Source organism: Prionailurus bengalensis, chromosome C2, assembly GCF_016509475.1.
Source record: "Prionailurus bengalensis isolate Pbe53 chromosome C2, Fcat_Pben_1.1_paternal_pri, whole genome shotgun sequence".
In the NCBI taxonomy this organism is placed as follows: domain Eukaryota; kingdom Metazoa; phylum Chordata; class Mammalia; order Carnivora; family Felidae; genus Prionailurus; species Prionailurus bengalensis.
The window spans coordinates 47,722,560-47,746,013 of NC_057350.1; the positions used below are offsets into that span (position 1 = coordinate 47,722,560).

A 23,454-nucleotide genomic window follows, 5' to 3' on the forward strand; every position below is an offset into this window, starting at 1 on the left:
TTGATTTTGCTTATTTAAGTCGGCAGTATGGTAATAAATTGAATAGGTTCTTAGAGCGCTAATTCATCTACCATGGCAGTTTTCTGTGATTAAAAAAAATATGGCTCTAATAGTCAGTCTACCTTACCCACGTGAGGTACTCAACTGGGGACTTAGCAACCTTTACAACGATACAAGTGTTTTTATTTTTGTCTTTTTTGTTTTCAATATTACATAAAAGAATTTTGCCTCTAATAAACACCCTAATATCCTTCTTTATCAAATGCTGGAATGGAAATCTCCAAAAGGTAGCTACTTTTAAAAACTTCACAACCTCGCTTTATCGGAACTAACCATGTAGCCCTAAATTGATCGTACAAATTCCCAGAAAAGGCAAAATGAATTTAAAGAACATGTTGCATCTTTAAAACAATAGTAGAATGAAGGGTTACGTTTTTTTACCAAAGACCTGCATTGAGCTTTTTGTAGAATTTACCACAATACCATATAATTTTAGTGATACATATTTAGCATTTAGTATAAACCTTTTTACAATATATGAAAATGAAGCAAGAGAACAATTAAGTAGCTAATCACTTATTTCACTTCATATTGGCTTATTTAATAGATTTCAGAGAGCGTACGTTCATAAAAGGGTCCACAAAGTAAGAACCAGAGGACCCTGGGAGAGGGCTGTATACTAAAGCCAGAAGCCAGAGAAATAACTTACTTTCCCAAGACTAAGAACTGTGAAGATCTCCAAGAAGAGATCTCCCAAGGTCCAGAGGCAGAGACAGAAAGTCTTAAAAGCAGGAGAACATTAGAGGGCAGCTGACAGGGCCACATGGTAAAACTCCCCTGCTCTAAGTTCTCAGTGTGATCACCACGATGACTGTGGCTGAGCTCTACACCTGTCACGTGTCTCAAAGTCCACATGCAGTGGGGCCACCTAACAGCAGGTGGACCCGTGACTGCTAAGTCAGAGAAAGAAAATTCAAGGCCCGCTTCCCTCCACTGCCTTTTTGACATTAGACATATCACCGGGGTTCTTTTAGTCCCATTTCCTGATCTGTGAAATATGGGTAACAACAATGTGCTAAGGATTGTAGAATGGAGGTGAAGAGCCCTTGGTGGGCTATTAGGCACTATGCAAATGTTAGTTATGCTCTAAACTGTGACATTTCACAAATGGGGAGAGGTAGATGAGGCAGTTGCACTCCATGAGCTGAGGGGTGTGGGGAGCTGTGGCTGGGCAGGAGGCTGCTGCCGTGCATGCTGGCACACCAATGAATACATATACTGTGTGTTACAGTTGTAAGACTCCATGCTGCACTCTGGATGCCATCTAATTGCTTACAGACATACTTGATACGGACCAGAAAAAACCTGATACCATCATTATTCGGGATTCAAATTGAAAAGCAGCACTACAGTGAGGCTTCGGTAAGAAAATCATCTTAACAAGTAACTTAATATGGTTGTTGCAAAAATTAATGAAATCGTTTTAAGTGAGAGCACAGCAAAGGTTTGCCATTTTGGAGATTTCATGAATAACTGTACAGCCGCTGCCACAATAGTTCCTTGTGTTCTGCATTTTCCGACATACCTGATGAATTCTTTTGCCCAAAAACTGCCTGTGAAAGTGGCACAGAGAAAGTTAGCTTGAGTCTCTCAACCAGCCGCTAGGCCCACCGGCATCTTCATCAGTATGATCATCGATGTTCATGCAAAACCCCAAAGTGCCTCCCATGCCCTTAGAGAAAAATGTTCCAAATAACTATAGGTTTAACTGCATATTGTGTTCTCATACACTAAAAATCTGAAATCTGTCCTTCCCGCCTCCCTCTTATAAGAATGCTTGTAATTAATTGGGCCCATCCAGACTATCCAAGATAATCTTCCCATCTCAAGATCCTTAACTTAATCACATCTGCACAATCCTCTTTGCTATGTGAAGTAATATATTCACAGGCCCCAGGGATTAAGTCATGGACATTTTGGGGGTCCAGTATCCAGCATACCACAGATGGTTTATTGTTTTATCATTACTTTTTCTCTGAAGGAAAATAATGCATTGGGAGCATAAAGAATTTGGTCAAATACATCCAAAGAGCCTGTGATGGAGTTCTGCAATCATTATGTCCAATTCTTCCTGCCCACATCAGTCTGGCATAAGGTTTCTCACCCTTGGCACTGTTGACATTTAGGGCCAGATATTTCTTTATTGTGGGGTGCTGTCCTGTACATTGTGGGAATTTTAGAAACACCAATGGTCTTTTCCCACTAGATGCCAATAGCACTGCCCCCACAGTTGTGACAACCAAAAATGTGTCCATACCTAGCGATGTGTACCCTGGGTGGAAAAAAATCAACCTCAGGAGAGGAGTATTCATCTAACAGAAAGCAACCAGATTATTGTAATTAGCTCCTTAAAGGCAATAACACACAGAATGCAAAAGATCTAGTGGTATTAACCGATGGCTAATCTTAAGTGGGTCCTGATAGTCTAAAAACCTTTGCTAGAGCTGATCTCCTGAAGTGCATTAACAGACAGCTGTCAAAATTCATGGAATCAGAAAACAGGCATTGTCCTTAGTGGACTCTTACTTTCTCTCCATGCACAGAACATAAACCTCCAAGGCTCGTTCTATCCGAGATTAAGGCAATGAATTGAAAATTAGTTAATCTGTCAAATTTAGTTTTTCTAGCAACTACTGCATATGATTTGACATAAAACTGTGAGAGTGAATGAGATAGTATGGCCAAAATACTGAGTCCAGAGTGGCTCCAGAGAAATGTGAAGCCACAAAATATTATCACCCAAAGTTTTAGCATTGGAAAGGATAGAAGAGACGTAGAAAGTGACATTGTCATCAAACTGCTAGTGATAATACCAGAAATTCTTATATGGGGTGAACCACTCGATTATTGTCTAAGTTTGGGAAAATCACTTTGCCTGTGTAGGACCCACTTTCATCTGTTGAATGAGAAGGCTGGGGGGTGGTGCGGGGAGAAAATCACCTAGCTCCTCACTACCGAAAGTGTGGCACATGGACCAGTAGCATCGGTATTACCTGGGATCTTATTGGAAATGTAGAAACTTGGGCCTCACCCTAGAACTACTGAGTCAGAATCTGCATTTTAACAAGATGCCCAGAGGAACTAATGCACTGGTTTTCTAAGTTTGTTCTGAGTACTTCAAATCACCTCCCTACATTCCCTTACGGCCACCCAACCACCCTTGTGGACAGGGAACCTAAGGGCAGAATTAGCAGTAAGGATTAATTTTTTAAAAGCTCTGGTAATCCAGCCTTTCCTTTGACAGATAAGGAAACGAACACCCAAAGAAGTAAAGCAGGTTTCCTGAAGCCACCCAGCCAATTAGTAGCAGAACACAGATTTTATTATTAGCTTTTCCAGTGTAGTTGACGGTACTGTTTCAGAAAAATGTTACCAGAATGGTGGGCTTAAATTGCCAAGTGTTACTCTTACAACTAATGAACAGGAATGCTTTTTGTGTCTCGGAAAAAAAGGCTTTTTCCCCCCAAGTTTAAAAATGACTGCTTTTTAATGAAATTATGTTATTCCTGGAGGTACTTAGACAAGAATCAAGTTACAGGGTGTCTCGCTCCTGATCCAGGCAGTAGGAAGGCCTCTATACTCAGGCCAGACACTTCCTCTCCCCTTTCCTCCCTCTCTCAACACCCACTCACTCCTCCCGCACACGCACGCTCACTCCTCCATGATGGTGTGTAATTCAATTACAAATAACTGTAGAAACCACATAAGTCCGTGATCGAGGATATTCACAAGTCCAGTTTTAGCCAATAACCCCTTTGCAAACAGCAGCCTTGACTGAGACAACGGAAGCCTTCTGTGGCTTGAAAATCAAATATATCTCAAATAACCACAAAGAAACGGATGGATGTACAGGTTAAGAGAATATTGTGGTTTACATTTAAACAAATTTCACTAATCCAACACTGGGTGTACAGTGGTCCCCCCTTACCCATGAGGGATATGTTCCAAGACCCTCAGTGCCTGCCTGAAACCACAGATAGGACTGATTCCTATATATATACTATGTTTCTACTTATACATACGCACCTATGATGAAGTCAAATCTATTAATTAGGCATAGAAAGAGATTAGCAATAATAACTAATAATAAAATAGAACAGTCATAACAATACACTATAATAAAAGCTATGTGAATGTGGTTTCTCTCTCAAAATAGTTTATTGTACTGTCTTCCTCCTTCTTGTGAGGACATGAGATGATAAAATGCCCATGCGATGAGATGAACGGAGGTGAATGACATAGGCATTGTGACAGAGTGTTAGGCTACTACTAATTTCTGATGATATGTCAAAAGGGGGATCGTTTGCTTATGGAGGGTGGATAACTCAAAGTGCCAGAAGAGTAACCTTGGACAAGGGGGGAAGGGACTACTGTAATGGGCATTTGTATGTTCCCCAGTGACAAGTGTCTCTGCCTTGGGGCAATCTTTTCCATTTTGTTTCTACTCTTCTCCTCCCTGTTGTTATTGAGTAATGACCTAGAAACAAGAGATCTCAGTATGACCATAGCCAGGAAGAATAACAAACTATTTGAATAATTGAGCATACTGTATTTGGCCTCAGTAATACTGTCAGATACTTTCTTTAATTTGCCTCCAGACTACTCTGGGTTTTGCCTGCAATAAAAGTCCCAAGAACTATATTTAAAACAAAGGGAAAGAAATAATTGCATGGTGCCATGTTTACTCTTTGAAAATGATCTTTTTATCTCCTTCTCCCTCATACCTTTATATCACCTGAGAAATGTCAAACCAAATGTGTCAAACCAGAAGTGCATTTCACATTTCTTTTATGCTTGATAAATCTAAACTATCTTTCTCATTCTTCAACTCTTTCCTATCTACAAATCTTTGTAAATATGGGGGGTTCTTAATCTTTTTCTCTTATACAAAATTGTGAGGCTTCTTGATAGACCAGCAGGATTGTGACAAGATTAGCTAATTTACAACATTTAGCCAAATAATACAACTATCTAGCATATGGATAGGAAGCAAAGAATAGATCAAAATGCACACCCCCTTTTTTGAAGACATTTTTGACTACTGGCAGAAGTAAACACTGCAGTGGATTTTTATAAAAAGATGTTGGGATATAATTAACATCCTTTCCAGCCAAATTATACATTTTCTCTTTTTTTAGTAATTATTATCAAGGGTGTACATCTTAAACCACAATCCATCCAAATAATGAACAGATTTTCATACGAAGATTCTATAGCAGCCAACTCAGTAGAAATATACTGAGTCACATTTAAATTTTTCTGGCAGTCACATTTAAAAAGTCAAGTGAGGGGTGCCTGGGTGGCTCAGTCAGTTAAGCGTCTGGCTTTGGCTCAGGTCATGATCTCACAGTTCATGAGTTCGAGCTCCACATTGGGCTCTGTGCTGACAGCTCAGAGCCTGGAACCTTCTACGGATTCTGTGTCCCTGGCCCTCCCCTGCTCGTGCTCTCTCTCTCTCTCTCTCTCTCTCTCTCTCTCTCAGAAATAAACCTATATTAAAAAAATTTAAAAAGTCAAGTGAAACAGGTAAAATTAATTTCAGCAATATTTTATATAACCCAATATGTCTAAGATATTATCATTTAAACATGTAATCTAAATTAAAAATGACTGGGGCACCTGAGTGGCTCAGTTAGTTAGGCATCCGACTCTTGATTTTAACTCAGGTCATCTTATGGTTTGTGAGATCAAGTCCTGCGTCAGGCTTTGCACTGGGAATGCAGAGCCTGCTTGGAATTTTTTTTCTCACTCGCTCTCTCTGCCCCTCCCCTGCTCATGCTGGTACATACACACACACTCTCTCTCTCAAAATAAATAAATAAACATTTTTTAAAAATTAAAAGTTACTAATGAGGTATTTCACATTAGTGATGGTAGCCTCCACAAAGTATATTAGTCTTAAAAGATTAGGAGGAGAAAATGGTTATAATTCAGAGAAAAGTATGAATTATTTTTAAGCAATTGAAAAAAACATTCTCAATAATAAACTAGCATAAGCCCTAAGATAATTGAATTGTAATGACCTCTTGTTTGTTTTGGGGATTTTTGTATCGATTTCTCAAAACAAACAAACGAACAAAAAACTACTTATTCTATGAATGAGACTTGCAGTTAGTTGTCAGTTCCTCCATTAAAAAAATTTAAAATAAAACATAATTTACAATCATAAGACAACTTGGATGTTCTCTCTCTTCCTCCTTCCCCCATCTTCTCATTTTTGTGTTTGTTCCCATCAGAGCAAGACCACAATTATTAATCATTTCACGTATTCTTCGGTTTCCTTTCTCAACTGTGTCCCATAGAACGCTTTGTTAGGGTAACTGCCCTCCTGCCTGGCACATGAGAATCACTCAATATTTGTTAAAAGAATTTAAATAACAAATTAAGGAGCATCAGCTAGGTCAGTAAAAGGCAAAGGTTTTTTTTTTATTAATAACATACCTAGAATTCTAAATATTACTTATTCTAATACTTGAATTGAAAAAAAGCAGAGAATCAATTTGGTATCACAATTTTCAACTTCTGTAACACATTCCTGGATATTTAAAAATAACTTCTTCCTCCAAATGTCAAGATTAATGAGAGTTAAAGCTTGTCTAGGTCTCATCCCCAGGATTAGGAAGGATCTGCTAGGAACACCTACATGAAAAGCTTGGACCAAGGAGTAAGGTTCTGAGGGTTCAAATACTTTCACCCAGAGCAGCCAACAGCAGCCAGTCAGGGGGAAACCTTGAAACAAGGTCAAAGGTGGAACCAGAGCAGGGCTGAGTGACCCTCCGAATATCCATCTGAGGGGACAGGCAGAAGGCAGTGTCTGGAAGGATTGGGGTCCTGTTTGCATGTGGCCAGGGGCTCACCAGAGACTAGACCTGCCAGGCCCCTCTGCAGGGACACCCAGAAGTCTCCTCAGGCCCTGCACCATCATACCAGAATCTAACACCAGTCATGGTCTCCCCAGATTATGACTATCAGACCTTCAGGTGGTAACTCAGGTAGAAACAGGGGTATTTATTTTGGAATTGATGTGACGGATTTCAGCATAACACATTCAGATCTCTTTTGCCTTACTTTCCGAACCATCTTCCTCTCTGACCCACTTTCTTAAGTTGGTTTTTTTTTTTTTAATTTAAAAAACTTCCTGTGCAGTAATTTAGTCAGTTTGCTATAATCCTCCACCCAAAATATATGAAAATGTGAAATCACACACAAAAATCTACAGGCTTATTTGAGGTATGAAATGTTTCCTGTCAACTCCATGAGAAATTAAAAGAGTAGCTGCTCTAAAGAAACTTTTGGGATGATTAGATCTGCTAATAAACTTTATAGGTTTATGACTCAGAATTAAATTCATCAGATTAGAAAGTTAAAAGGGAAGCAACCAAATTGTTTAAAATGCTGGCATTACCTAAAAAGAGCAAGGAAGCTGAGATAAAAGCATGTTTCAGGGAGTTAACTGGAAATACTTTGGCACAAGAGAAGTAGTTTGAGAATCCTTCAGCACCTAGGAGTGACTCTAGCTTGAAAAATACACAATTTTAACAATGAGGGTTATAAATTCTCACTGACAACAGACAAAGGAGCCTTGAGATACTCAAGAGTCATGCAGCTGTTTACATCTAGAAGACCAATTCCTTTGGGAAGATTTGTGAAGACACATCTGTGCATTTCTTCTTCACTTCCTAACACATGACCCTCTTCATACCAAACCGTATTTTTCCTCCATACTGATAGCACTACTGCTATCTGGCCAGCAAAGAACACAGATATTGTATAAAGGAAATACCTGAGTCGATGATAGAAAAGGATCTAGAGTAAAGCATTCAACACTCATTTATTTATTCAAAAAAGAAATTTCATAAGCTCTTCCTCTGTCATCAGTAGGCTGCTCTGTGTTATGAAGGATGCCAAAGTAACATAAAACTGGCCTACCCTTAAGGAACTTACGGTCTAGTTGGATAGAGAAATAGTTATAAGCTACAGCACTCCATTAAAAAAAATTCAGCAGTATCTCCCAGTCTCTGTCATCACTCTGTTTTATTGTCACTGAAATTGCTTTGTATGTTTATTTATTGTATCTTTATTTGTCGCTTATGATGTGTCTCTCCCATCAGAATCTAAGCTTCATGTAGAGAGGGATTCAGTCTGTCCTCCCAGAACCTAGAAACACAACATTAGTTGAATGAGTATATCAATAATGAATAAAACAGATCACTTGCAGCTGTATATCATCAAGGACTTGATGAGTGATAAGTGATAAGGACAGTAAGAGCTCCAAGCATTCAGTGGAAGAGCAGAGTGAGATTTTATTGTCAAGGAAAGCTCCATAAAAGAGGGGAAGCCACTGAAGATGAGTCAAATTTGAAGTAGTGGAGGACCATTGCCAAAGTGAGGTAGGAAGTTAAAAACAAGTACCACTGGTAGGATAGTTACAGGTAAGCTCCCAAATTTTTCCATGGGATCAGTGTTCAGTGCTAAAACTTCCCCTTGCCACATTCCTCTGATCTTTAAAAATGCTTTTCTTTCCATCACTTATGCTCACAACTCTATGGCTACCTACAACTCCTGTCCACCCTTTACTACTGTCCTAAAGGCAAGGAGTGTCCAACCTCTAAAGACTGTACTCAAGCTATTTCTCTTTCATCTCTACCCTGTCCTCCACTCACACTACCAACATCTTGACCAAGCCCTTGTTAGCGTTTTTTGAACTAGTCTTCAAAGCCCCCAATCTACTTTCCAAGACCTGATTTTTTTTTGTCCTAGCTCTGCTTTTAGGTTACCTGTGTGACATTGGGAAGAGATCACAAATCTGTCTGTGCCTTAGTCTTTTCATCTGTACAGAGAGGGCCTGGGACGGACTAGACCATCCCCACAGTCCTTTCCTATCCTCAGACCTTAGAATCTTACAATCCTTGGATATCTGTCCTCTACAGACCTCGCACTGTGCTTTGGACAGAGGGAATGTACAAAGCTTATTTAACTTAATGTAATTGTGTTGTATTTTCAAATACTGTTGAAAAATTATCTTAGAATTTCAAATAAAAAATCCTTTAAACATTTCTTTCCTAGGCTTTATTTTACTTTCTCAAATACATTTTTACTCTAAGCGTAGAACTATCTTCATTCTAAGAAAAACATAGTTAATTTTCCATTCTAAGCAAAAAAGTCAAGTTAAGTTTAAAAATCTCATTTTTGGGGCGCCTGGGTGGCTCAGTCGGTTGCGCGTCCGGCTTCGGCTCAGGTCATGATCTCGCAGTCTGTGAGTTCGAGCCCTGCGTCGGGCTCTGTGCTGACAGCTCAGAGCCTGAAGCCTGCTTCAGATTCTGTGTCCCCCTCTCTCTCAGCCCCTCCCCCACTCATGCTCTGTTTCTCTCTGTCTCAGAAATAAACATTAAAAAAAAAGTCTTTAAAAAATCTCATTTTTAAAAACCTGGTTAATTCTCCATTCTACCCAAAAATCTCTCCCCCATTCCATGTTACACACATATACAAACACACATTGTTTCTTACTCATTTTAAGTGTAGATTAAATACTCTAGTCATGATCAGTATGAGTCATGTTTATAATGTGTTGAAATTAATGATTGTTGGGGCACCTGGGTGGCTTGGTCAGTTAAGCATCCGACTTCGGCTCAGGTCATGATCTCCTGGTTCTTGAGTTCAAGCCCTGCATCAGGCTCTGTGCTGACAGCTCAGAGCCTGGAGCCTGCTTTAGATTTTGTGTCTCCCTCTCTCTGCCCCTCCCCGATTCATGCTCTGACTCTCTCTCTCTCAAAAATAAACATTAAGAAAAATTTTTTAAAGAAATTGATTGTTGATGAAATAATTATATGAATAAAAAAGGACATTTGAGCAATCAATGCATTTTAAACATTAAGGTGCACATGAACCATCTAGGGGTGTTGTAAAAAGACAAATTCTGATGTACTTAGTCTGCGGTGAGGCCCCAAATGGCATTTCTTTTTTTTTTAAATTTTTTAAAATGCTTATTTTTGAGAGAGACAGAGAGAGACAGAGCGTGAGCAGGGGAGGGGCAGAGAGAGACAAAGACAGAATCCAAAGCAGGCTCCAGGTTACAAGCTGTCAGCACAGAGCCCCACACAGTGCTCAAACTCATGAACCACTAGACCATGACCTAAGCCAAACTCAGTCACTTAACCGACTGAGCCACCCAGGTGCCCCTCAAATGGCTCTTCTAAAAAGCTCCCAAGTGATGTAGATGCTGCTGCTCTAAGAACCAAGATGGCAGTGACAAGGTGTGAGAACACAAGGGAACCTGAGAGATTGTCATATTAAGCTTCCTCATGTCCACAGGAAAATTGAGGCCTAGATTGGGAACTAACTGTGCCCCAGTCCCTCCAACTAGTACTGGCAGAAGTGAGACCAGCACAGATGCACAGACCTCTCACTAGGGCTGGCAGTCTGCCCGGTGCCATGCTGTTGGTGCAGGGTGCAGCCCTACACCCTTCTCCCATGTGACCTACATGGTGTGAGAGGTCACACTTTTGCAAGAGCAACATGTTTCTTATCACCTTCTACTGTGAGAGGAGCTTAAGTCCTCAAATCTCATCTTCGTCACTTATTATTGTGAACCTCCAACCCACCAATGACAGAATCAGGAGGAATATTCTTAGTTCTGCCAAATCAGCTGGGGTCCCTTTTCTCTATTTTTGCCACAACATTACCAAAACCTTGAGAGAAAATATGACTTTTCATTAAACCAGTTGATTATAAAATCTGAGAGGCCCAGACTTAGACACACTGTCACTACCAAGCCACATTGCTGAGGCATCCTTTGAGTTGTGTGTACATGTGCCTGAATACACACACACACACACACACACACACACCCCTATGTACCCCTGGCAGTGTGTGTACTTGACCACATTTGGTTTACTTGGTGGAAGCTCCATGTTTACAGACAGGCAGGTTGTCTGACTTACACTTAGAAAGTTCTAACAGTTTCCCGTGCATAGGCCCCCACTCTTCTCACCATAGATTCCTAATTTTGTATCTGGTTCCTAAGTGCAGAAAGAGCTTTATTATACAAAGAAAGGAAAAACAAGAGGAATGTTCAGACAATAGTATAAGTTTCTTTTCCTGTGATAAGGACCAGTGGACAAGCTCACTGAAGAGGACCAGTGAGGACCTGGGTAAGGGGTCTGGGAAACAGAGTGCTCATTTTCAGTTAGTCTAGTAAGCAAAATATCAGCTTTGAATTCATTTGGTTTCAATTTACTTTCACAAAACACATATATAGTGAAAGATCTTGTTATTTCTGCTTTCCTTTCTCCTTGCAGATTTTACCTCATTTAAAACATAAAAGGAGAAAAATAAAGGTGCTGACCAAAGCCAAACATAACATGATATGGGTGGACACACTACAAACTCTCCCTTAGAAACTTTTACCCCCAGACTTCCCGGGTAAGACTTTTTCCTAGTGGAAAAAGAAAAGTATGTCCTCTGCCAGTGGAGTGTTTCAGTGTCTATAGGATACAACATATACCTGAAAGGATCTTCATTCTCCTTCACTGTTGGGAACCCCATCCTCTATTGTACAGAAAAGAAAATTAGGTACACTGAGGAAGCAGTTTCACTAAGTGAGACATATCATCCTCCTAAATTTGTCCTCTTGAAAATAGAAGTTTAATGATTTTTCTTGAATTGCCAGATTCCTTCTCAGGCTGCTTCTGAATCCCCCCATGGCATTTACAAAAACTTATGCCCACTCTCTCTTACCCTCCCATTAAAAAAAATCAGCTATCCTTACCCATTTAGCCCATCCCCCCTCCCACAACCCCTCCAGAAACCCTCAGTTTGTTCTCCATATTTATGAGTCTCTTCTGTTTTGTCCCCCTCCCTGTTTTTATGTTATTTTTGTTTCCCTTCCCTTATATTCATCTGTTTTGTCTCTTAAAGTCCTCATATGAGTGAAGTCATATGATTTTTGTCTTTCTCTGACTAATTTCACTTAGCATAATACCCTCCAGTTCCATCCATGTAGTTGTAAATGGCAAGATTTCATTCTTTTTGATTGCTGAGTAATACTCCATTGTATCTACTCCTGAAATCATTGTTTCACTATATGCTAACTAATTTGGATGTAAATTTTAAAAAATAAAAAATAAAAAAATCAGCTTGCACTTAATTGCACTTAATTATGGAATTCTAGAAATCATTAATTTTAGATCTTATCTGGAAGATCATCAGCCACCATATCCCATGCATGTGTGACTGAGGCCCTTTGCAGTGAAATATTAACATTTCTTTTTTTAATTTTTTTACATTTATTTATTTATTTTGAGAGAGACAGAGACAGTGCAAGTGAGGGAGGGGAAGAGAGAGAGAGGGAGAGAGAGAATCTCAAGAAGGCTCTGGGCTGCCAGCACAGAGCCTGACATGAGGCTTGAACTCATGAAACTGTGAGATCATGACCTGAGCCAAAACCAAGAGTCAGATGCTGAACCGACTGAGCCACCTAGGCACCCCAGAAATATTAATATTTATCAAGTAGAGGCAGGGCCATAACTTCTAACTCACAATTTTATGCTTTTTTCACCACATCAGTTTCAAGACAGAAAATGAAAGCATTCACTGGAGAGTTCTTAGGTGTTATTGGAGTCCATTTTTGTCCTCTGCCCTCCCATACCTGTTATTCAGAAGGAGTAAGCTTGTAAGTGAAGAATAAAGTAATCAAGGCCACCAACTATGCATAAGCCAAAGAAATCTCCCTGATTATGTCACTTAAACTGCAGTGGGAAGATTTTCCTGTCTGCCTCGCAATTCCACCATACTTCAATAGCTTCCACCATTAGGGATTCTGAGCATCAGGGTACATATTACCTTATCCCTACTGTCCTATCTTAAAACTCAAAAATTCTGAGAGAGATGATATTTTAAATCACTAACAGCTAACTTTGAAATTTGTTTATAAGACAACTTCTCTCCACGATAGGAGAAATAACCATTGATCTAAGTGACAGAAAACTCAGAAAAGAGAGAAAAATTCAGAAAGCAGAGATGAAATATGCCAAACTTAATCTGCTTCCATCTTGCATAAGCCAGGCCTTGGCCATATTAAAAACATTTTTGACATGTCATAATATACAAGGCACAAAATCCACAGAGCTTCTATTTGTCTCTATAACTGTAGCTAAGGATTGACTAGTGCCCAAAGAGAATATAAAGACCTGTTGTCATTTCCAATTGAATCAAGATATTTTTTTGGCAACTAACATTCCAGAGAAAATCCAGGGGTGATTGCAGCTCATGTGAGATAGAAATAAAGATGATGAGGACAACAGGCAACATCAGGTGTGGCAGATACTATTCTGAGTGTATTTATTCATGCATTCATTCATCAATAAATACTCACTCAGTACTACTTCCTATGTGTAAGAATGCTGGGGATTCAGTGGCAAAAGAAAAAGAAAGCTGTCACCTTGATTAAGCTTGCATTCTAGTGGGGAGGCAGATAACAAGTTAGCAAGTAGATGCCTAACATGTCAGGTGGTATAAAGTCCTATGGAGAAAGGAAAGGTAACAAGTGTTGTCAGGTAGAATTGTTTTATCTTTCTTTTTTAATTAATTTGTTGGATAGCTATGGGAAAGGAATTGACAAAGGGCACATATCCCAAGATCCCTAAATTTGGTTAGGTGCTCTTTTTTGGATATTTTTTACTATCAAAAAATTTTTTTATTTGACTTATTTAAACATAAGAAATTCACCCATTTCTCCCACCCCCACCTCTTACAAACCACAGTCTGTTCTCTATATCTATGAGCTCGGTTTTTGCTTGGTTTCTGGATTCCACATTTAAGAGAGATAATATGGTATTTGTCTTTCTCTGACTTACTTCACTTAGCATAATGCCCTCAAGGTCCAATTGTGTTGTCACAAATGGATTTGTGACATTTCAACATTTTTTCACATGTATATATATGCATATGTGTATGTGTATCTATATACATGTATATAAAAATATATGTGACATACATACACACACACATACACACACACACACACACACCACAATTTCTTTATCCATTCCTTGATGAACACTAATATTAGTTCCATATCTTGGCTATTATAAATAATGCTGCAACAAACATGGGAGTGCACATATCTTTTTGAATTAGTGTTTTCATTTTCTTCAATACTCAAAAGTGAAATTGCTGAATCATATGGTAGTTCTATTTTAAACTTTTTGTAGAAACTCCATACTCTTTTGCATAGTGATTTTACTAATTTACATTCCCATTAATAATGCAAAAATTCCCTTTCTCCACATCCTCACCAACACTTGTTATTTATTGTCTTTCCAATTATAGCCATTCTAACAGGTATGAGATGATATCGCATTGTGGTTTTGATTTGCATTTCTCTGATGATTAATGATGTTGAGTGTCTTTTCATGTACTTGTTGGCCATTTGTATGTCTTGGAAAAAATGTTTATTCAAATCTTCTGCCCATTTTTAAATCATATTGTTTTCTGGCTATTAAGTTATATGAATTTTTAAAATATATTTTGGATATTAGCCCCTTATCAGATATGTGATTTGCAAATATTTTCTCCTGTTCAGTAGGTTGCCTTTTCATTTTATTGATGGTTTCCTTTCCTATGCAGAAGCTTTTTAGTTTGATATCCCACTTGTTAGTTTTTGCTTTTGTTCCTTTTGCTTTTTGTGTGAGATTAAAAAAATCATCACCAAGATCTGTGTCAAGGAACTTACTGCCTATGTTTTCTTCTAGGAGTTTTATGGTTTCAAGTCTTAATTTCAACTTTTTAATTTTTGTGTATGGGGTCAGATAGTGGTCCAATTTTCCCATTTATTGAAGAGACTGTCCTGTCACTATTGTGTATGCTTGGCTTTTTTTCTCATAAATTAATTGACAACATACGTGTGGGTTCATTTCTGGTCTCTCCGTTCTATTCCATCAATCTATGTCTATTTTTATACCAATACCATACTGTTTTAATTACTAGCTTTGTTAATATAGTTTGAAATCAGTGAGATGCCTCTAGTTTTGTTATTCTCTCTAAAGTTTGCTTTGGCTGTGCAGGATCTTTTGTGATTTCACACAAATTTTAGGATTGTTTGTTTTATTTCTGTGAAAAATACTGTTGGAATTTTGATAGGCATTGCATTGAATCTCTAAATTACTTTGGTAGTACAGATATTTTGACAGTGTTAATTCTTCCAGTCCATGAACACAGAATATCTTCTCATTTATGTGTGTCGTCTTCAATTTCTTTCATCAATATCTTGTAGTTTTCAATATACAGATTTTTCACATTCTTGGTTAAATTTATTCCTCCGTCTTTTGTTCATTTTGATGCAGTTGTGAATGAGATTACTTTATTAATTTCTTTTTCAAATTTCTAGTTTGTTATTAACATAAAGAACAAATTTTTGTGTATTGATTTTGTATTTTGTAACTTTACTGAATTTATTAATTGTAATGGTTTTTTGATGGAGTCTTTAGGGTTTTCTATATATAATATCATGTCATCTGCAAATAGTGACAGTTTTACAGCTTCCTTTTCAATTTGGATGCCTTTTCTTTTTCTTGCTTAATTGATCTGGCTAGGACTTTCAATACTATGTTGAATAAAAGTGATGAGAGTGGACTTGTTCCTAATTTTAGAAGTAAAGCTTTCAGGTTTTCACCACTGAGTGTCATGTTAACTCTAGGCTTGTCATATATGGCCTTTATTATGTTGAGGTACATTCACTCTATACCCTCTTTGTTGAGAGTTTTTATCCTAAATGGACATGGGATATTGTCAAATGTTTTTCTGCACCTATTGAGATGATCACATGATTTTTATCCTCCATTTCATTAATATGGTGTAACACATTTACTGGTTTATAGATGTTCAACCATCCTTGCATCCCTGAAATAAATTTTACTTGATTGTGGTGTATGATCCTTTTAATATATTGGTGAATTGGGGTTGCTGATATTTTGTTGAAGATTTTTGCATCTATGTTCATCAGACATACTGGCTTGTAATTTCTGTGTGTATGTGTGTGTGTGATCTGTGTCTGATTTTGGTATCAGGATAATGCTAGCTTCATAAAATGTGTTTGGAAGAGTCCCCACCCCACTTTGTTCTATTTGGAAGACATTAAAAAGGATTGGTATTAATTTATTGAATGTTTGATAGAATTCATCTTTGAAGCTGTCTGGTTATGCTCCTGTACTTTTGTTTATTGGGAAGTTTTTGATTACTGATTCAATCTCCCTGCTAGTTCAGATTTTCTGTTCATCATGACTCAGTCTTGGTAGGTTGTATGTTTCTAGAAATTTATCCATTTCTTCTGGGTTGTCCAATGTGTTGGCATACAAATGTTTATAGTAGTCTCCTGATCCTTTGTATTTGAGGGATATCAGTTGTAATGTCTCCCCTTTTGTTTATGATTTTATTTGAGTCCTCTATTTTTCTTGATGAGTCCAGCTAAGGGTTTATCAGTTGTATCTATCTTTGCAAAGAAACAGTTCTTAGTTTTATCGATATTTTCTACTGTCTTTTAGAATTTATTTCATTTATTTCTGCTCTAATCATTATTTCCTTCCTTCCAACCTTGGGCTTTGTTCTTTTTTTTAGTTCCTTGAGGTATAAAGTTTGTTAGTTTATTTGAGATTTTTCTTATATCTTGAGTTAGGCATTTGTCACCATATGAACTTCCCTCTTAAAACTGCTTTTGTTACATCACATAAGTTTTGATATGTTACATTTCTATTTTTGTTTGTCTTAAGATATTTTCTGATTTTGCTTTTGATTTCTTCTTTGACCCACTGGTTGTTTTTAGCATGTGGTTTAATCTCCACATATTTGTGAACTTCTCAGTCTTCTTCATTTAATTAATTTCTAATTTCATAACACTGTGGTTGGAAAGATGCATAGTATGATTCCAGCCCTCTTAAATTTATTTAGACTTAATTCTGTGACCTAACATATGACCTATCTTGGAAAATGTTCCTTGTGTGCTTGAGGAAGATGTGTATTTTGTTGCTTTGGGATGGAATGTTCTGTAAATATATGTTAAGCCCATCTGGTCCAACATGGCATTTAAAGCTGATGTTTCCTTATTAATTTTCTGTCTGATCTATCCATTGATATAAATGGGATATTGAAGTCCCCTACTAATATTATATTTCTGTGTATTTTTCCCTTCAGGTCTGTTAATATTTGCTTTATATATTTAGGTGGTCCTATATTAGGTGTATAAAAACTTACAAATGTTATATCCTTTTCTTGGATTGACCCCATTATCATTATGTAAAGTCCCTCTTTGTCTATTACACAGTTTTTGTCTTAAAGTCTATTTTGTCTGACATAAGTATAGCTATTCCAGCTTTATTTTTGTTTCATTTGCATGGAATATCTTTTTCCATAGCTTCACTTTCCGTCTGTGCATGTCTTTACATCTAAATTGTGTTTCTTCTGGGCAGCATATAGGTGGGTCTTGTTTTTTTAACCCACTCATCCATTTTATGTCTTTTGATTGGAGAATTTAGTCCATTTACATTTAAAGTAATTATTGATAGGTATGTGCTTACTTCCATTTTGTTAACTATTTTCTGGCTGTTTTTGTAGTTACTCTGTACCTTTCTTCTTTTGCTCTTTTCCTTTGTGGTTTGATAATTTGTATTCCTTTCTCTTTCTCTTTTGTGCATTTGCTATAGGTTTCACTTTGTGGTTACCATAAGGATTATATGTAACAACTTATATTTATAGCAATCTATTTTAAGTTGATAACAACATAAGTCTGATCCCATTCTATAATTCAGTATTTTTATTCTCCTCCACTTCTTGTTTTATGTTTATGTTGTCACATTTACATCTCTTTATCTTGTGCATTCTGTAACTAATTATTGTAGTTATAGTTATTTTTACTATTTTTGTCTTTTAACCTTCATACTAGTTTAATAAGTAATTTTACTTATAAGTATATTTACTTTTCTATTGAGATTTACTCTTTCATCTGTATTCTTGTTACTAATTAGCACCCTTTCCTATCAGATTATTTCTTATAAGCCCAGTTTAGTGGTGATAAACTCCTTTAGCTTTTGTTTGTCTGGAAAACTCTCTCTCTCCTGTAATTCTGAATGTAAACTTTTCCAGGTAGAGCATTGTTGGTTGGAAGTTTTTTCTTTTAGCACTTTGAATATATTGTACCACTCCCTTGTGACCTACAAAATTTCTGCCAAAAAAAATGCTGATCATCTTATGGGAGTTCCGTTGTATGTAACAAGTTGTTTTTTTCTTGCTGCTTTTAAGTTTCTCTCCTTGTCATTAATTTTTGACATTTTACTTATAATTTGTCTTGGTATGGTTCATCTTATTTGGTTGGAACACTAACAGGATTCCTGGATCTGGATGCCTGTTTCCTTCCCCAAGTTAGATAGTTTCAACCATTATTTTTTCAAATAAGATCTCCACTGCTCTCTCTCTTCTCCTTTTGGGGGTCCTATAATGCAAACGTCAGTCTATTTGATCTTATCCCATGACTCCTTAATCTATCTTCACTTTTTTTTCTTTTTGATGCTCTGATTAAGTTCTACTGCTCTGTCTTTAAGTTTCCTGTTTCTTCATTGTGCTTAATGCTCTGTTGTGTTTTTTACACACTAGATGAAACAACTTCTCTCAGTCTCGAAGGAGTGACCTCATGTAGGAGATGAACCTTTTGTTGAGCCCTGATCCAACCTTGGTCATTTCTGAAACCTTTGTACTTTTTTAAGCAGCCTAATAAATTTTTAATAGTTGCTAGTGGTTGAGAATGTGCCAAAACCTACCTATCAGGGTCCTAAAGGAGACAGGTTCAGCACATAGGTTCAGGCTGACTGGAAGCCAGACCTGCAGACAGCAGGTTTAAAGTATGCAAATATATAGTCGTGAGGGGCTGCAAGCATAAGCCATGGCAATCTGGAGGTGTTCTGTGGGCAACATCCACAAATATTTGGAGTCTAGGTGAGTATATAAGCTCCTTTATGGGAGATACTAGAGAACTAGAGCAAAACAGAGGGAGAGGGCCAAGGTGGCATCCACAGGCTACATTTCTTGAAAGTAGCTCCACTAAATGTGTGCCAAATCTGAAGCCTGCCTCTCAATCCAAAGCCCCAGGATAAAGCCACCTCTTTCACAGAAAGACTGGAAGGTGTGCCTCAGTCCACTATCGGTGCAGTGCCCTGGAAGTGGTAGCCTGCCCTGCCAAGAACTGTCCCTCTGATTGCCACAGTCTTTTGGGACCCAGGAACACAAGCCCTTCTGGTCACCAGAGCCACATGATTAAGGAGCATCCCCTAGGTATCAGCCACAAAAAAAAAAAAAAAAAAAACAGGTACCAGATGCATGTAAAGATCCCTCCAGGAGACAGTGGTGCTCTGGAGCATGGTAGAGTGAGCATGAAGCTATCACTCACCCTTAAAGGTCTCCAGAAAGGACTGCTGTCAGCCTCTCTGTGTGTGTTTAATTAGAAGCCTGCCCCTTATCTACCACTTATCAAGAAAGATGTCAAAGGCTGAGGCAGGGAAAATTTATGCAAATATCATTGGATGGAGACCACTAGGGGTAGTCCTAATTGACAGAAAAGCTTCCTTTTGCCTCATTCCACTTCCATTATTTTATGGACTGTATTGCACTTTCTAGGCAATGAGTCAGAAATACATGCCTGTGTCACATTGTCTTTTTACAAAAAAAGTCTATTACAAGTTGGGAATATAGGTGTTATTAGCAGAACCTAATAATAATTTTGTAGCAGGTACCTAACCCGTCAACTGCAAGAGTGGAAGGGGACCTTGTACATTTCTTTGCCTGAACAGTGCAAAGTTAAGGGAAACATAGAAAGGGCTGAAATTCCTTTTCAGTGATCATTCTGTTGATATTACTTATAAGTGACTCTCAGCCCTTATTCCCAGATAACTCAGATTTCTCCAACTATTTAAAACTTACAAAGAAATTATTTACAAAATTTGTATTGTAGCCATGTCAAGTCTCCCCTTCAATTCTTTTATTTATTTTTAAAAGGGCATTTTGTTTTCATTTTTATTTATTTTGAGAGACAGAGCACGCACATGCATGTGTGCAAGGGAGAGGCAGAGAAGGAGAGAGAATCCCAAGTAGGCTCCACTGCTGTCAGCACAGAGCTGGATGCAGGGCTCAATCCCATGAACTGTGAGATCATGACCTGAGCCAAAATCAAAAGTTGGCTGATTAACCCACTGAGCCACCCAGCCACCCCTCCCCTATAATTCTTTTAAAGATTAAACACCTGATTGTCAAAAGTTTGAAGAGAAAGTTATCTGCATTAAATCTTTTAACCACCATCTTTGAACACAAAGAAACATAACTTAAATAACTCTTTCTATAATATGCCAGAATTTTAGATCTCTCAAAATTAGAATTCATAATATTAGTAAAATGCCATCTTTTTTACATAAATAATTATGTAAAAATGTTTACCTGAATAATTAGGTGGCATATAACATTAATAATTATGTAATAAAGATTGTACTTCAAGAATGGTGGGGATTTTTTCTCATTTTTTAGACATTGCCAAGTCAATTAAATGAATTCCACCAGAGAACCGAAACTCAATTCAACTCAAAGAGAATCTGTTGAATGCCTTAACACTTTGAAGGGGAAGCTAAACAAATATTACACATGGGGTTTTTTTTTATACTCAAGGAATTTACAACCTGGTAACAACAAAAGGTTTATATATCTTATATCCAAAGGAGGGGGAAAATGCAAAGAAAGCAGTTAATAACAGTGCTGCATATGTAGGGCATCTGCCTCTGTTCTTCAGCCTCCAGGCAGTTCTGACCTGCCTCAGTATTCACTTCTTCCTTCCAGTCAGGTAACTTCCACTCTCTCCCCAAACTCTCCAGACTGCAAACAATCTGGGTCATTTTACATTGTATTATTACACTTCTGCACTACTCTCCTGAATCTTGTAAATTACTTATGCACACCTCTAGGAGTATGAAGGGGCTTCCCTCCTCTTATAGTCAGAAGGCCCCTCCACTGATAGAGTAAGAGTTTTGATTGACTTGAGAGAAGAAAGACTGAGCCAGGCAATTTTGAACATGGATACCATAAATGGGTATCCATGACGGTCTGAGACAAGGTACCCAGGAGGCAGCTTAGGACAACAAGAAGGTACGTACTGGGCATCAGGAGTTTGGGAAAGAAGATGTTAAATGGTGGAAAAGTTGCCCAGTAACCCATGTAGGGGGTTCTTTTTCAGATTTGACAGGCAGGACCATATACCTAGGAAACATACGACAACTTTACATGTTATTCTGCTCCTGGCCCCCATAAAATAAGCTAATGATAAGAGTTATTTGATTCCCAAACCTAATTTCCCACTATAATCCTCATGTAGTTCTAATGTACTGACTCACTATGAGAGTTTATTTATTCATTTAACAAATTTATGGAGCCTCTGTTATGAATTAAGTGTGCCTCTGAGAACCAGATTGGAGCCCAACCTCCATCGTTTCTATAGGCAATCTATGTTCTGAATTCCCAACTACTGATTTACACCTTTGGGAGCTCTTCTCAGTAGTAAATAGAAGGTTATTTATATTCTTTCTCTATTAGAATTTGCATGCTGACTGCTCCTTAGTTTAAAAACAGTATGAAAGTCCAGAAGAAGGATACACACCACTTTATTTTATTTATTTCTCTCCCTTTCTTTATATTTGAATTATTTGCATGCTGGGAGAAGCTCATGTGACAGCATTTTTTTAAAGTTCCCAAGAGACATATCTATCACAGTGGGGGTTGAGAAAACTATAATACAAGACAGAATATTTGATTTCTATAACAGTCTGCACATAAAAAATATGGTTTATTTTTCAAAAATTGGAAGAAGTCAAAAGTTCACTTTTTCTTAAGAAGTAGGGGGACTTCATTCTGATTTGCAGGGGTGAATAAACTCCTCCCCCAGGTATATTCCTTTTAATAATTTTTGTTTATTCATTTCACCCAATTTTAGCATCTTTCCAGCATAGAACAAATATTATGATAACTAAATACTTATTTAAAAATGTCAATATATTTTTTGCAGTACACATTATATTTTTGTACCTCTTTCTGTGTTTTTAGAAACATCTTAGGCATTGTAGGAAAAAGTCCAAATTGTATGGTTCTTAATCATAATTACATTGAACTGGGTAACAGGTAAGTAAATTATTATTAGGTCAGGAAAAACCTGTAGACTGTGTACACATTGCAGAAGAGCAAAGGGCAACCTAGTCTGTCCTCTCTACAACTCCCCCCGAAAAAACCACAAAGACATTTATGTTTGCAGTTGCAAACTGGAAAAATAGAAAATAGTGACAGCATGAACTCTTGACAGAAACATCAGAAAAGATGTTAATCTCCAGTTCAAGTCTTCTATTTTCCTGACATAATCTTATTTGGAAGAGCAAGGGAATTTTTCTCAATGAAAACAAGCTTTGTTTCCAGAGTGGTTTTCCTCTCTTCTTCTTTTTTTTTCCTCCTTAGTTAGAACCCAGCTAACGAGAGTTGCAAGTTCAGGGTCATTTTCTAAAACATAGGAGCTCAACCATACTTGATATGGTCATTCTCCCAAGGAAACATGGAGAAAAATTTCTGAACTCTGGACGGAATTCCAGAGTTAGAATTGCAAAACTCTAAACACATTTTCAGACTGATGGCCTTGTGTTCTTACCAAATGACCTTTCTGTTTGATCTTGATGAACAGTTCTGACTCCTTGGCTGGTTAAGGCAGTTAAGTTTGGAGTTTGTCAGCAGTCTTCTCAATAGAACACAAGTTACATCAATTCAGTCACCTAAATGTTCATATTCTCATGTCATATTTAAATAATTAACTCAGACCTAACTTTTACATCTCTGCAGTAGTAGATTCAGTAACTACTTAAGAAAAGTATATAAACTTGGCTGTTCATGAGTAATACCTAGGCTTTCTTGGAATCACTGCAAAAGGGACAAACCATATATAGGCAAACCATAAGAGACACTTAACTATAGAGAACAAACTGAGGGTAGCTGGAGGGGAGGTGGGTGCAGGATAGGCTAAATGGGGTGATGGGGATTAAGGAAGGCACTTATGATGAGAACTGGGTGTTATTTGTAAGTGATGAATCATTAAATTCTAATCCTGAAATCATTATTTCACTAACTTGACTCTAAATTTAAAAAAACTAATTGAAGTAATAAAACATAATTATAGGAAAATATATATACATAAATAAATAAATAAATAAATGATAGAAAAAGTTAAAAAATAAAGTGTCAAGAAAGAGAATGAAATGTATGTAAGGGAGTTGCCAGGATCTGCACCGATCTCATTGAATGACCAATGCCTTGGATTGATGTACAGAGTATGTGTTTTTT

General features: G+C 37.5%; 1 protein-coding gene across 3 annotated transcripts in view; it reads left to right on the forward strand.

Moving 5' to 3' along the window:
- Positions 1 to 23,454, forward strand: part of COL8A1 (collagen type VIII alpha 1 chain) — a 151,908-nt gene that overhangs the window by 41,494 nt on the left and 86,960 nt on the right. The window contains exon 2 of one of the 3 annotated variants that reach the window (XM_043593948.1): positions 1,292 to 1,422. The exons of the other annotated variants lie outside the window; for them this stretch is intronic. The gene's annotated coding sequence lies outside the window, so the exon portion shown is untranslated. The remainder of the gene's footprint in view (positions 1 to 1,291; positions 1,423 to 23,454) is intronic. 3 annotated transcript variants of the gene reach the window in all.